This window comes from Siniperca chuatsi, linkage group LG22 (assembly GCF_020085105.1).
Source record: "Siniperca chuatsi isolate FFG_IHB_CAS linkage group LG22, ASM2008510v1, whole genome shotgun sequence".
NCBI classification, from domain to species: Eukaryota; Metazoa; Chordata; class Actinopteri; order Centrarchiformes; family Sinipercidae; genus Siniperca; species Siniperca chuatsi.
Genome location: NC_058063.1, coordinates 16,337,307 through 16,352,236, shown reverse-complemented (window position 1 = coordinate 16,352,236; position 14,930 = coordinate 16,337,307). Strand labels below are relative to the sequence as shown.

General features: G+C 39.1%; 1 protein-coding gene and 1 long non-coding RNA gene across 2 annotated transcripts in view; both read right to left on the bottom strand.

The window, feature by feature from the left end:
* Positions 1–14,930, bottom strand: part of LOC122870685 (obscurin-like) — a 103,636-nt gene that overhangs the window by 74,678 nt on the left and 14,028 nt on the right. The gene's annotated exons all lie outside the window — the stretch shown is intronic.
* On the bottom strand, positions 310–4,566 carry LOC122869782. Its single transcript, XR_006376409.1, has 4 exons — positions 3,481–4,566; positions 1,044–1,135; positions 528–560; positions 310–335 (listed from the first exon to the last, which is right to left on the bottom strand). It is a non-coding gene; the product is annotated as an uncharacterized LOC122869782 (long non-coding RNA).

The following is a 14,930-nucleotide window of genomic DNA, read 5'->3' as shown; positions in this document are numbered from 1 at the left end:
TGTCCCAAAACCAAACTAAGACACTTTAGGCTGGTTTATAATTCGTGACCCATCTGTATGTGAAGCATCTGACAATTTCTGACTACAGCGGCTCCCAGAGGTAACACCAAAAAACACACTGTGGCAGCCAGCACACCATGTCACTACCCAAAATGATTGAGATGATGTGAACCGCATACTGACCCTTAATTGCCTCCAGTGTAATTATTATTAACGATATAACTCATTATTATTAACATCTTTGGGCAGACTGTTGTAACTGACTGTATCACCTGTTGGTCCTGTCCCCACACCAGAGTCCTCAGCGCTGCGCCTCTCTTGTTCATCATCCTGCCCTGTTAAGATGATCAGATGAATGTGTGAAAAGGAAATGCATCTGTATGAAGGTAACAGACTCAGAATTTGTATTGCTACATGGAGTAAAATGATACATACAGACATGGCAAAACACAAACACAAAAAGAGGATGTGAGTAAAATGTAAGAGTGAGTAAATATGTAAAAAACAGAAAAAAGACAATTGGTCACCTTCAGCATGTCCGTAGAGGAGTGTATTCAGCACTAAAATAAAGATTAAAACAGACAATAAACAAAGGCATTCAACATCCAGCTGGAGCTTCATCAGTGGCAACTATTTCTTATCAATCAGCAGTGTCACACATTTCTGTGATGATATTCTGTAAGTTGGTAAAGATGTAGGACACAAATAAAAAACCTCTTTAAAATGAAACATGTAAAATAAAATAAGCAATAAATTATAATAAAAAAGCTATATATATATATATGTAACAATAACAATATCTTAGACCATATCAAGAGTTTCCCCTGGGGATCAATAAAGTATTTCTGATTTCTGACTCTGATACTGTACATGCATTGTGCAAATGTGTGTGTGCAAAAAGTAGTGCAAAAATAACTAGTCCAGCAGTGTATTTAACAGTCCTCCCCTCTGAACCAACCCAAATCAGCAACCAAGATCATGTTGATAAAAACATGAGTCTGCCTCTGAAAGTCACAAAGTTGGAAAGTCACTGATGTACTCACAGAATAAGCCCAGCACACAGAGCAGAGTGTGCCCCATCTTCACATCCAGCACGGACACTGTCGCTCTGCTGCTCTGCTTCTGAGAAATTGTTCTACTTCGCATTAATAATAATGCAGCAGAAAGAGAAAAGAGAGAAGTTACATTTCATATCAATATGAGAGCAGCATTTTTCTCCAAATTCTCCTTCTGAGTATAGCCTGTCTGTTCTTCCTTCCCTTTTACACAAAGCTCAAACAACTGCAGTGGCTTTGACCGCAGCATACTCTGACAGGTTTACACTTCCTGCCCACTACAAAAATATATTAGCTTGTCTCATGTGCAAAGGTTTGTTCCTGGTCCCTAAAAATGTTCAAGTAAAAAATGGCATGAACAATAAGTGATCATTGCACATCCATGAGACATTAAACCATTGAATTTCATCATATCCCTCCATATGTTAGCTAAGATTTTATTGTATGTTTCTTTGTGCATGTTATGCAGTATATGTCCATTGTTCTTGCATCCACAGTGCCTGTATTGTGATGAGGGTGTGTGTTGTGTTTATATATAAAGTTCATTTCATCATTTAAATTAATTTTTTCCTTCATCATTCTACACTCAATACCCCATAATGACAAAGCGAGTTCAAGAGCCTCCCATTTCTCTTGGTCATCTAGCTGATGATGAAATCTCAGAGACAGATGGGTAGAAACCTGACAAATCCAAACAACCCTGCTGGTATCTCATCATCCACTTCCTGATAATTTTTTTGTATATAAAAAACCTCAGACGCTAAAAAACAATAATTTTATTGTCTATGACTAAACCCATAGAGTCTCAGCTACTACTAATGCAACAGAGGTTAGCTGGAAGGGGGACAGGGCTTTGCCTCTCTTCACGCTCACTTCTGTTCATGAGACTATTTCTGTTTTGCTCGAGCTCAGTCACTTCCTGTGGGTGAAGTCGTGACCAAACTTGAAACCAGGATCTAACTATAAGGTGTGGACGTGTGAAGTTTCTGTGCTGGGGCGATGGGATACTTTTCTCCACAGTACTGCAGTTCAACTTTGTGATTTAAGCTGAAGAATGAACATATTTTCAAATAAAATGTTCCCAGCTGGGTGAGAAATGCCATGGATTAATGAATGAGTGTGACACCTGTAGTTTCATCTGTCCCTTTAAAACTGTGCTGTAGACAGGTAAGCACTTTATTAATTATAGAAGGAAGTGTATTTATTTTATATATTTTAAACCCTTGACTTTAAACCCTTTATGCAGCAGCTTTTACAAAAGCATCAAGAGTTACTGACCCTCGGCGAGACAGCAGTAATCTACAGGATGATCTGTCAAGAAGGAAATGTAAATGTCTCTCTGCAGTCTCACAAATCATGTGACCTCTGTCATTCTCACACCTCCCCAACACTATTCATCAATTTTCTTGAGCAATGCATTATATTCGAAACATATTATAGCTATACCATTATAGCTATATTTTAGTTAATTTTGTATATTAGTCTGTCTCTTGTGCAAAGGTTTGTTCCTGGTCCCTAGAATGTTAAATAAAAAAATGGCATGAAGTGATTATTGCACATCCATGAAACATAAAACCACTGAATTCAATCATACCACACCATATACCTTTCAGGGAGCCGACACAGACACCACCAGCTGCACCCACCTCAGTCATCAGATCACAATCACCTGAATACTGATTGTACACACCTGCCACCAATCACCCCACTGCACTATAAAGCAACTCACACTGTCTGGTTGCAACTCTACCATGAGTTTCTATCATCTCTTCTCTATAGAAGAGCGCGCGTATTCTTGCTTCACCTCAACCTGTTTGTGTCCTCGTCTCCTGGTTCTCCTGCTCCCCGTCACTATCCGTGAACAGAACGGACGTCTACGACAGATAAGACTCTCATAGACATTTCTGGTTCTTGCATAAGATGTTTACTACTTTGCTCCTCCTGTGTACAACTCCTACTGTGGCAATAAACCTCCATCGTATCTGCACTTACCTCCGTGTCCTGTGTCTGTCAGCTGACAATACCAACATGTTTTTGTTAATTTGTGCATGTTATGCAGAATATGCCAACTGTTTTTGCAGTGCCCGTATTCTGATGAGGGTGTGTGTTGTGTGTGTATATACATAACTAAAGGTAAAACTTCATCTTCTTCTTCAACTGCAGGTAACAACAACAGCAACAGAACAAGAACAGTTCTTCTCCAACTTCTTCTTTACTGACATATTAACATTAGTACATTTAGAATATAAACATCGTCTGCATATACAGAAATAAGATTGGAATTCCAGATTGAATAATACTTTTTTTTTTTTTAAAGTTGTGGGGTCCCTTATGAACCATAGTTTATAATAAACATAAACAATCTTCAGAATATTAATTGACCTCTCCCATTAGTCTCTGCAGCTCTGGACATATTTCTACTAACCTGTCATCCAGTTTCAGTCCATTAAACTTGAAGGACGCCACATTAAGAAGTCCGCTCCTCTCCACGCATCAGATGATATAATATGTGTCATATAGTTACACACTTTTGTGGCTCTGCACTAAAAACAGGGGAATTAACGTCCAGATTCTTGAAATATCAAGCAGAGATATGAAAAAAACTTTGTCTCCACCGCAGACCACTGGGGAACTGTTCGTTATGTTTCCTTCTTGAATACTTTCAGAGCAAAAGTGTGAGAGCAGGGGGCGGGTGTGGGGACTGTCTCATCCACTGTGTAGGAATCAGAATAAACACAGCAATGTCTTGCCTTCAGCAAGGCAATATTTAGGACAAAAACTATCATTTAAATCTATCAGCCCAAGGTTCGGCCTGAGGTGCACAGATTAAAAGAAAATGAGTGGTGCTCGTAAACAGAACAGCAGAATAAATTGCTAAACTTCTAAAATATCATTGGTGTTTAAAACATAAATCGTGTCAGCCGTGCAAACAGCATTAATGGTAACTAACAGCAGGCATCATGACCCAGGATCAGCGCCTTGGACAGCGACAGTAAAGATCCACCGGAGCTGAACATGAAATAACGAGAACAAATATTGTGTGAAATGTTCGGTTCACAGTAACCTTGTTGTGATTCAAAAGCCTCTGCACAGATAAGGTCACATGGTACTGACTGAGGGCAGTCCCTCATGTAGCATTATCAAAATGAACAATCAGCACTGAGAGGCCCCTAGGCTACAGCCTATCACTGCCTGTGCATTAATCTGTGCCTAGGTCTGCCTTCATTATCTAAAATTAGGTGACTTGATGTAACAAAAATACCAATATGAATAAATACCAAAACCCCTCAGTAGTGGTGTAGTTTCGAATGTTTTCATCCACGCCTCTCTTGATTTGTTGCCTGATGCACCACTCATTATGGATCTAAAACAAAATCACAACTTCATTACTGAAGCACAGATTTACATGTACAGCTACAGATCCAAAGTGGACCCGCCCTCCCTCCTCACTAGACTCTGTGCCACTGAAACCAACTGAATAACAACAGAGTAAGTGCAACAGAGGCTAGATGGCTAGTTTATTAGATGAGATTATAATAGCTATAACTAATGTTTTCCATCCATCCATCCATTTTCTACCGCTTGGTCCCTGTTAGGGGGTCGCGGGTGACTGGAGCCTATCCCAGTGACTTTGGGCCTTAGGCAGGGCACACCCTGGACAGTGGCCAACTCGTCGCAGGGCGAACACAGACACAGACAAGGACAGACAACCATTCACTCACACATTCATTCAATACGGGCAATTTAGAGTTATCAATTAACCTACACATGCATGTCTTTGGACGGTGGGAGGAAGCCGGAGAACCCGGAGAGAACCCACGGTAACACGGGGAGGACATGCAGACTCCACCCAGAGAGATTGTGTGATGTTAGTCTGGTCCGGGAATCGAACCCACGATCTCCTTATTGGGAGGCAGGAGCTGTAGCCGCTCTGCCAACCCCTACTAATGTTTTCCAACTTTGAATTTTTAAGACTTTACGTGGCCTTTGGGCTGCAGCCTTTTAAGATGGAGTAAAGATGTCTGTAATTTGAGATGCCTTTGTTTTTGACCTCATGTTGCTACAATAACTTCAGATATCGAATCAAATGAACAAAACACTGAAATAAACCGATGCATGTTTTGTTCCATTGTGCTAAAGATGACTTTGCAACTAGAGCCTGACAAGAAACAAGCGTATAAAGTTCCTCTTCACACATCAAGATGTGTTGCTGTGATAGCAAGAATCAGACAGCGTCATGACCACATTCACACCAGAGCTCATGTGTTTATACGCAGAAAAGAACAGGGATCATTATACTGTACACGATGTACAATAAGTTTTTTAAGTGGCAGAAATTGAGTCAAGTGCAATGCATAGATAATAACAGATGATATAGCATGTGAGAAAGCCTGCCTCGCCCTGTTAACGAGCGGTGCCGTCATGACTGTCAGTGTCTGCACTCACTGCATGCAGAGCAGAGACAAAGCAGAGAAGAGCCTGAGCACTTTCTTCAAGCTTTTACCAACTGTTAGTGCGTAAATGAATGTAAATGAACACAACTCTGTGTCATTCAGTAAGGTTAGTTTTTGCATGTTCATTCCCATATTTTGTAATTATATATAATATATTGTTATTTTCTTTGTAGACCACACAACCATACCCACCCTCATAGTCCTCTTGTTATCGGCATGTATATGTCTGTCCACTGCCTTTCCTACAATAGAACTCATTGACCTGAGGATCCTCTCTCCTGCCCTGATTCTTTGACTGGAATCATATCCACATCTGCCGACCCAAACCAGGTAAATATCCAAAGGCCCCAGCCTTCCTGATATAGCAATTAAAACACAATTTCTGTAACAGAATGTTTTGAATACAACAATGACTGATGGTGACATGAGGAAGTGGGTGGTCAATATTTCTCGATCCGAAACATCACAAGAAGACAACAGGCAAAGCCAGAAGGCTGAGTTTGTGAAAATCTGACATAAAAGTTCCCACTCTGTTTTGCCTCTGTTTTACTACTACAGCTCCAAGTAAAAATAATGAGGTCATTCATTTTCAGATTATCATGTTTCTTATTTTGTAGACTTTGTCAAGGTCTGAATTGAGGGAAACTTTGTTACATTATTGGATTCATCTGCAGGTCCATCTGAAACAGGGATCAAGTTACTGGAATGTGAATAAATTATTCACAATCATTTAATTTAATAACTAATAAAAAATTTTTTGTAATTCTAGCATTGTCGACTGCTCCATGTTCAGCAAAAAATATACTGTACCACACACGACAGGAGCATCACCTACAGGTCAGAAAAAAAAAACAATAATTAATTCAATGATACAAACTGAATATCAGCTGTCCAAACAATAGTCTTGTAATCTGTTAGCAATCAGTGCAGCTCAAATCGCATTATATTTAAAGGTGGGTATTAATATGGAAAGCTGTAGCATTTTGATTAATGCCATCACCCCACAGTGCAGGTGCAAAGCCCAACTGGTTCCACTCATTAGTGCAGTGCTGAGGATGTGAAGCCTAAACAGTGAATTGTGTTTGTTGGAACACAATGCTACCAGGAACCCCGGGAACTGAATCTGAGCGGAGCAAGCTGAGTCTGAGATGTCCCAAAATGACCACCGTAAAGAAGGAAAACCCTTTTCATTTAGAAAACATGATTTGTCCTTTAGTACGACACTCAAACTTTACATTTTTACACTACTAGTGGTAAAGATCTAACAATATCAATATTGGGATTAAAGGGCTTAATTGACAATTCGCCTACAGGAGTATTTAAAACGTATTAAGTTAAATATATAGTAGTATATATAGTATAAGGCCGCAAGGTGGTCATTTCTACAGAGCCAGCAGCAAACCATTTTATTACATTATATTACATTATATCTCGATAGTTTTTCTCACATTCTTGCCCCCAGTGAGTCAGTCAGGCTCACTGAGCTCTGGCAAATGTCTAATAAATGTCATTAATGTAGTTAGTCATGGTAGCAAACGTGACATCTGCTGTGTTTTTGTTCCAGATGAGAGGAAGGTGATGTGCATCCGTGTCACAACATGGATCTGTGAAAAAGACATTTGTTGTTACATGCAAAGTGATAAATTGCTCTTTTTCTATTTGGTATCTTGACATAATGTGAGGGAGACTTCATCTGTGATTTTGAACAAGCAAAGAGTCATCCGTCTAATATATACAGGAAACATCTCACCCTTGGGCTTTCTAGCAACACAGTAGAACTACAAGAATGATAAGTAAAATTCCAGCAACCACTCCGATGATCAAGCACACGAGAAGCGAGGAGTTTGCAAAACTTGACACTGCAAGCAGACACTCTTATGATACACCACTACTTCACTATTATCACTAGTAAATAACGTTGTCACTAGCATAGGAACAGAAAGTTTTTTTCATGATCAATGCGTTTTGTAACATTGCAAGAATTATGAGTATGAAGCTGTTCTGGAGAAATTCTGTTCTTATCTATGGTCAGAATAGTATAGCCCCAAAGTGTCCAAATTTAGTTTTCATCATATATATTCTGATTGATTTCACTTCTTATGAGTTTTATTTAAAGTAACTGTGCAGCAAATGGCTGTATTCTTTTGAGTTCTATTACATACTTATATGTAATTTTAATAAAACTAATTTATCAGACACATTCTCCAAATACAGCCTAGATGAAATCAGCTGCAACTAACACTAGTTTACCCACGAAAAAAAAATGACTACTCCTTCCACCTTAGATTGTACCACAACTTACAAAAGGAAAGTGCACAAGAAGCTGTTGTCAACATTTTACTTCCACCCAGCTCTAGTGACTCTTTTCCTGAACATTTGCACTTGTAGAAGCCTTCGTCTGACTTTGACACTGCAGAGATATTCAGCTCCCCTCTGGTATCATTTTGAATCAGTTTGTAATTTTCATAGAAAACCACGCTGGAAACTAACTGTCTGCTGTTAGTTTGCAGGAAAGATCCAGAATCTCCCTCAGTCACAGGATGGACAGGGCTGACCAGGATTATATTTTTAGCTGTGAAAAAGTCAAAGAATATGAAGAGTTGAAAATTGAAAAAGTCAAAAAGGTATTAGGGAGTACTACAGCTCTCTGAGAATGTGGCTCATGAGTCACCTTGACATGGCATAACTACAGCAGCCTGAGTCCCAGACATGAAAAGGAGTATCTGCGTTGTGTTGGTATCAAGTAGGGTAGTTTGGCACCCCCTTGTGGTCATTTATGGAAAACGCTTCCATTCTAACTGCACAGTGACTAGGGTCTAACAAGTACATTGACTGAATTACATAAATGGGATTTTCATTAGCGCATGTCACAAACTTAAAAGTATTTAAAAACTTAACCGATTTTCAACCTGAATCTTTTGATACTAATTTAAGGACATGAAAATTCCTACTGTGCTCTGTGCCTGGAATCCCCCGTTGCTTCTCTGCTGTCCACCCCATGATGTATAATATATATAATATGTCAGCATCACACTTAAAGCTAGTGGTATCTCATCATGAAGATAACTGTCTGTCTCTGAGAGTTCTGCCTTCACCCTGATACATTAGAGATTAATCGAAGTTGAATCAATGGAATCCAACAGCAACGTGTCTTTCCAAAGCAAATGTCTCAGTTACTTTGAATAATCCACAGAGCAGTGAACAGTTTTGATTGGAACATTTTTGCAAAAGAAATAGTCCCTGAAAACCAATAGCAAGTCCACTTCATGGCTTTTGTCAAGATAGATGGTGTCTGAAGAGAGCTACTGTCCAGTTTGGCTGTCCAGTCAAAAACAAACAAAAAAACAATTAAAATCTGACAGAAAACAAAAATTTTATTGATGCATAAAATTATCAAAAATATTTTTAAAAATGCAAAAAATATGACAAAAAATACATACAGTAGCCTACCTATCAATAAATTTTTAAAGGAGTTAAACGTGTACATGTAATAGGATATGTTGTTCGACAGCAGCTACACTGAAAAAGATGCTGACTTTAAAGCTGCACTATCACCTGGTTACTAAAGCTCAAATATACTGTATCAAACTGTCACCTGTTGCTGCTTTTGGGAACAGATTGCGTTCAAAGTTTCTAACAAAAACTTAAAAAATAAATGACAAAATAATATTAATGCAGTCATAAATACTAACTGGGAATACGCCTCAGCAGTCTTGTGCTTTGTGAGTAATTAAATCCATATGATGTCATTCTTTCATATAATCTGCTAACAAATAAACTAAGACAGTGTAGTCCCTCATTCGTCCAGGAGTGTTCTATCGTAGAAAAGGTTTCAGTCCTAGTCATCTGGACACTGTTTTCAGAATCAAGACGTTTCGGCTCCCATCCGGAAGTCATTCTCAATTGTGAAAAAATTGGACGGGAACTAGAAATTTAAGCTACTGTGTTACATAAGCCCTGCCCTCAGGAAGGAATCTGCCTGAGTATCTGTTAATAGCAAGTTTCACCTGAAACTGACCTAATTGTTTCCAAGATGGCCCAGTAATCAGTAATCAGGCCTATTGTTTTCTGGCTGCACCTACCTCATCACTGTTAAGTACCTGATTAGCATGTGATTGGCGTGACCAAGGTGATAATACCCTGTTAAGATAATCACATGAATCCATATAAGAAAAAAATAAATCAGTACTTTTTTTGGCACTTCAGGCTATTTTCTATTATGTATTTGGAGTACTCACCCTTCTTTCCAATGTTTTTAAGTTCAATCAAAGAATATGTGACATCCTGGGATTCATCTGCATCTGAAATATTCATGTTGTTTAGTTATTGCCTGTGTGAAGTTTTGTCATCTAGAAACAAGAATAGCACTAATCTTATTTTAAGTAATTTGATCTTGTTTTGAGACTTCTGGTAGCTGGACATCCTAAATCATTTTTAAAAATTTAATTTCATGATACTAGAAAACAGTGTCCAGATGACTACGACTGAAACCTTTTCTACGATAGAACACTCCTGGACGAATGAGGGACTACACCGTCTTTCATGATACTAATTAACCATATATATATATAAACATAAAATCAAGATTAGTTTAAATGCTTACCATCGAGAGGAGTGGAGTATTCATTACGTTCAGCCTCATTCTGGTTGACCACGTGATTTGTGGCGGAGCCCCGATTGGTGCTGTCAGACTGGATTGGCCTACAACAAGAAGCAAATACAATACATACAACAAGGAACAAGGAATGTGTTGTTGTGTTCAAAATGAGAGAAGAGAGTGTTGTACCAACCTGATGAAGCATGAATCTGTGAAAAAGACATTTGTTGTTATATGGTTTTGTATTGTAAGTGTATTTGAATAATTAAAGCATAAAACATCTAATCATAGAAGAAGAAGGTCTCACCTTTGGACTGTCTACAGCGATACAAAAGGAGCAGAAGAAGAATAAGAACGGTTCCACAAACCAGCCCAACAATCAACGGCACAGGAAATGAAGAGCTTTCAGGCCTGGACACTGCTATAAAAAATAATAAATAATTAACTTATATAGCACTTCTCTTAAACAGAATTCACAAAGTGATTTAATAAAGATGAGTCATGTGCCAACTCCACACACACACTACAAAACACACACATAAATACAAACGTATAAACACATACATTTACAAATCCAGAGGTATAAACAACACACACACGTACAGAAACAACGAAGAGTCCTGTTTCAATGCCATAAATATCTTGATACACAAGTAAACACAGTACAATATATACATACACATGTCAGAGTACAGTGTGAAATTAGCCATTCACAGTAAATCATGACTATAACCACTGATGCAGACTTTCTCCAGCTCAGAAGGAAACATGCTTCAAATTCAGTTCAGTATTTGACCATGTTTCTTTCTCAGAAAGAAACACAGTTTACATAAAAGAAAATGCAGCAAGTGTTTTAATCCTACTCACCCTTAACTGACATCCAACTCTGTGGTGACGTTTTTCCTGAGTGTTGACACTTGTAGAAGCCCTCATCTGACTTTGACACTGCAGAGATGTTTAGCTCCCTTCTGGTATCATTTTGAATGAGTTCGCCATTTCGATAGAAAAACACATCTGAAACTAATTTTTCTGTCCCCAACTTGCAGCTAAGACTAACAGAATCTCCCTCAGTCACAGGACGGACAGGGCTCACCAGGATAATATCTTTGTCTGTAAAACAGTCAAAGAATATGAGGTTTCAGTCAGAGATCAGCTGGTGCAGAACTTCAGAATAAGTGATGGAGAATGGTGAGAATAGATCACACATATTGCTGTTTTAAAAAATGATTTACTTTACAGAGTTATCATGAAATCTGACATTTTATCTTGTGTACATACAACTTATGTGTCTTACTGTATAAGTAATAATGATACTTTATTTATAGAGCACTTATCAAAACAAAGTACAAAGTGCTTCACAGAGAGAGAAATAAAATACCACAGTGAATGATAAAAAACATTTAAAAAACAATAAAATAAAGAGACAGCTCAGGTAAGATCAGGATATGCTTTCCGATAAAAATGGCTCTTGAAAAGAGACTTAAACGAAGACACTGACTCAGACAACCTAATTTCTTCGGGCAAGTTGTTCCAGAGCCTCGGGGCCCTGATGGCTCTGTCCCCCCTTAGTTTTCATCCTGGACTCAGGAACAGACAGAAGACCCCTGCCTGAAGATCTCAAACTACGGAAAGGTTCATAAGGGATTAAAAGGTCTAAAATATAATCTGGAGCCAGGTCATGAAGGGCCTTAAAAGTAATCAGTAAGATCTTAAAATCAATCCTAAAACAAACATGGAGCCAATGTAAAGAGGCTAAAACAGGTGTGATGTGATCGTACCTCTTGGTCCTGGTTAAAAGCCTAGCAGCTGAGTTCTGTACAGTCTGCAGTCCTTTCAAAGTTTTTTGATTAAGGCATTTCCTTTTACAGCTTCGAATACTGTCATTTAACCGTGGCTGTTTTCTACTCTTTGAGTTTGGTCTATTTTTCAGAGACACTATGAGATCTAAGGTTGAAGTACACAGGTAGTTAAAAGAATCAACCAAATCATTGGTGTTGGAGGAGTCAGGAAACACACTGCCAGGAGAACTGAACAGTGTACAGAATTTTGAGTTACTATGCTCATTAAGGGCACGTGTGTACTCAGAGCGGGAGCATTCAGTACTAGCAGCCTGTAATTCACAGTTAAAAACAATGCATAGGTGATCAGATACAAACATGTCCCTGACTTCCACAGATGGTATTCTCAGATCCAGACTAAAGACTAGGTCTAAAGAGTGGCCACGGGAATGAGTTTGGCCGGACACATGTTGTTGAAAGTTAAAAGAGTTAGTGATATTTAAAAAATCAGCAGCAAGGGCATTAGAGGAGTCATCAACATGAATATTAAAATCACCACAAAGAACAATTCTATCATAATTTAAAACTAGACTGGATAAAAACTCAGGGAGCTCCAACAGGAAGGAGCCAGCTTAGATAAATAATAGCAAATATGACCGGGAGGGGGCCACCAAGTTTAAACATGAGTACTTCAAAGGAGGAAAAATCATTGCAAGCTATGAGGTCACATTGTAAATGCTTCCTATAGACAGTAACAAGGCCACCACCACGACCACAATCCCTATTGCGGCTAAAGCAGTCATAATCTGGAGGGCACCAGGATGTAACCAGGATTCTGTTAAAAACATAAAATCTAAATCAGTAGAAGAGATAAAATAATTTCAAATGAACGTTTTGTTAGAGAGGGATCTCACATTGAGAAGAGCCATCTTTAAAAGTCTGTGCTGGTTCAGATTTGAGGTTGAGACTGGAGGTAGGGTTCTGGCCCGGATCTTTATTAAGTTACTGTTATTGCTGTGTCGGCTGGGTCTGTTTCATATTAAGGACCTATGCAAAATGACCACAGGGATATTAAAACTAGCTCTAGAGGGATCCGGGCTCCAAACAGCAGCACTATGATCAGTCCACAATGGGGAGGTAGTGACAGCAGAGGGTGCGTGGCTGTTTATGGAGGGCAGAGGAGAGAAAGAAGAGGAGCGAGGGGAGACAGGTGATAGAAACCGTCAGCTTCGTGAGGAGGACAGCACAGCGGGCTGCAGGTTGGCTGCCAGCATGCGACTACCTGACTTGTTTGGCTGAAGACTGTCTCTGAAACAAGGAAGAACGATCCCAGAATAAGTTAAAATTGTGAATAAAACCAACATCATGGGTGCTGCAGACAGACTGGGGCCAGGTATGAAGGCTGAGGATCCTGCTAAAACGGACAGCTCCACGACCCAGTGTAGGAACTGGACCCGAAATAAAAGCATGCTTTCCACTGCTGTTGAGCAGGTCAAAGAGGCGATGAAGTCTGCTTTCGTCAGCTCAGACTGCTGACGGGCGGTGTCATTGGTGCCGACATGGACAGTCCTTAAACGGTGACCTTTGACATAAAAACATAAGTACAGATCCCCCATAAACCTACACAAATCTACTGTATACTGCATCCAGTCCTCATCACAGTAAGGTGAAGGAATGGTTTTCAGCCTAGGCAGGGGAGATATGTGATCTTTGGAAACAGAATGAGATTAAAGCTGGAGCTGTGATGATGTACATGGTTAAAAGACAATTTTATTAAATACTTAACTATGTTTATTAATTGAAAACAATTATATTTGGTGGTGGCCAGTATACATTTTAGGGAGAGGTTTACAGAATGGACTACCTCAGGGAAACACTTCTGGTTTGACTGCAGCCACAGATGAGTAGTCAGTCCATAACATTACTAATGGTTACATATGAAACAAACAGCTGATGGCTACTGCTACAAAAATGACAAAAAAGTTTTGGGATTTTTTAATCAAAAATGAAGAAAGGGCTTGTCACACGCCAGAAAACTCAGCTAAGGACCAACTTCAAAAACATCTTGGATCTGTAAAATAAGTTTTGGTGTAACTTGTTTTGTGTACAAAGGTGCTGCTAAATGTTGATGGTGTTTACTAATGATGAAGACTAACATTGAATTATCATAAAATAGGCTGAACCTACTTAAGTTAAATCTACGAACATAGAAAAATGTATTTTCTTTAATGTTAGTCACCTACAATTACTTAAGATACCATGTAGCAGAGTAACAGGCCAAACTCTGTAAATGTCAGTGTACCGTACTCCTCAATGTAGATGTACAAAACATAATTCTAAAATATAAGTTGAAACACATAATGGGATGTTAAAAATAATTTATAAAAGATAAAGGAAATGTAATGAAACCATACTCTGTTTAGTGATGTTGACTGCGTTGCTGAACTCTCCTGATCCAGACTCACACCAGTACACTGCAGCACTCTGCCGGTAACGGCCTATGCTGCATGTGGATCCAGTCATTGTCCCCCAGTAGGAGCAGTATGACGGGTAGCCGTCCTCAGTAAACCTCCTCACTCTCCACTCAGCAGAGTTTCCCTCACAGTTCAGTGAGACAGAGTCAGAGAGGAAGTGTTGCACTCTGTCAGGACTCACTGTGAGAGACGCTGATGAATGAAAATCTGAAAAACAACATGTAATAAGGGGTCAAACCAAGCACAGTGATCTTTCGATTAAAAATGCCACAATGCAAATATTCATTTACTTTAATTTTGTTTTTATTGCTGAGGATTAGTGCAAACATTGCAACAAGGTGCAGTGTTTTGGTGAAACTATGGTTTCTACCTTGAAAACTTGCTGCCATCTGAGTATATTTTAAATGACAGACAACCAAGTGACTACAGCTGCTGCTGTCTGTAAAGTGAGAAACTACCTACTTTTACCTGCCATCTTTCAAAGATACAGGAGGGAGTATTTCATACTGAACTGTGCTGCATCGTCTCTCTATACACAGTCAGTGTTTTTCTCTTATTTGTCGGACTGGTCT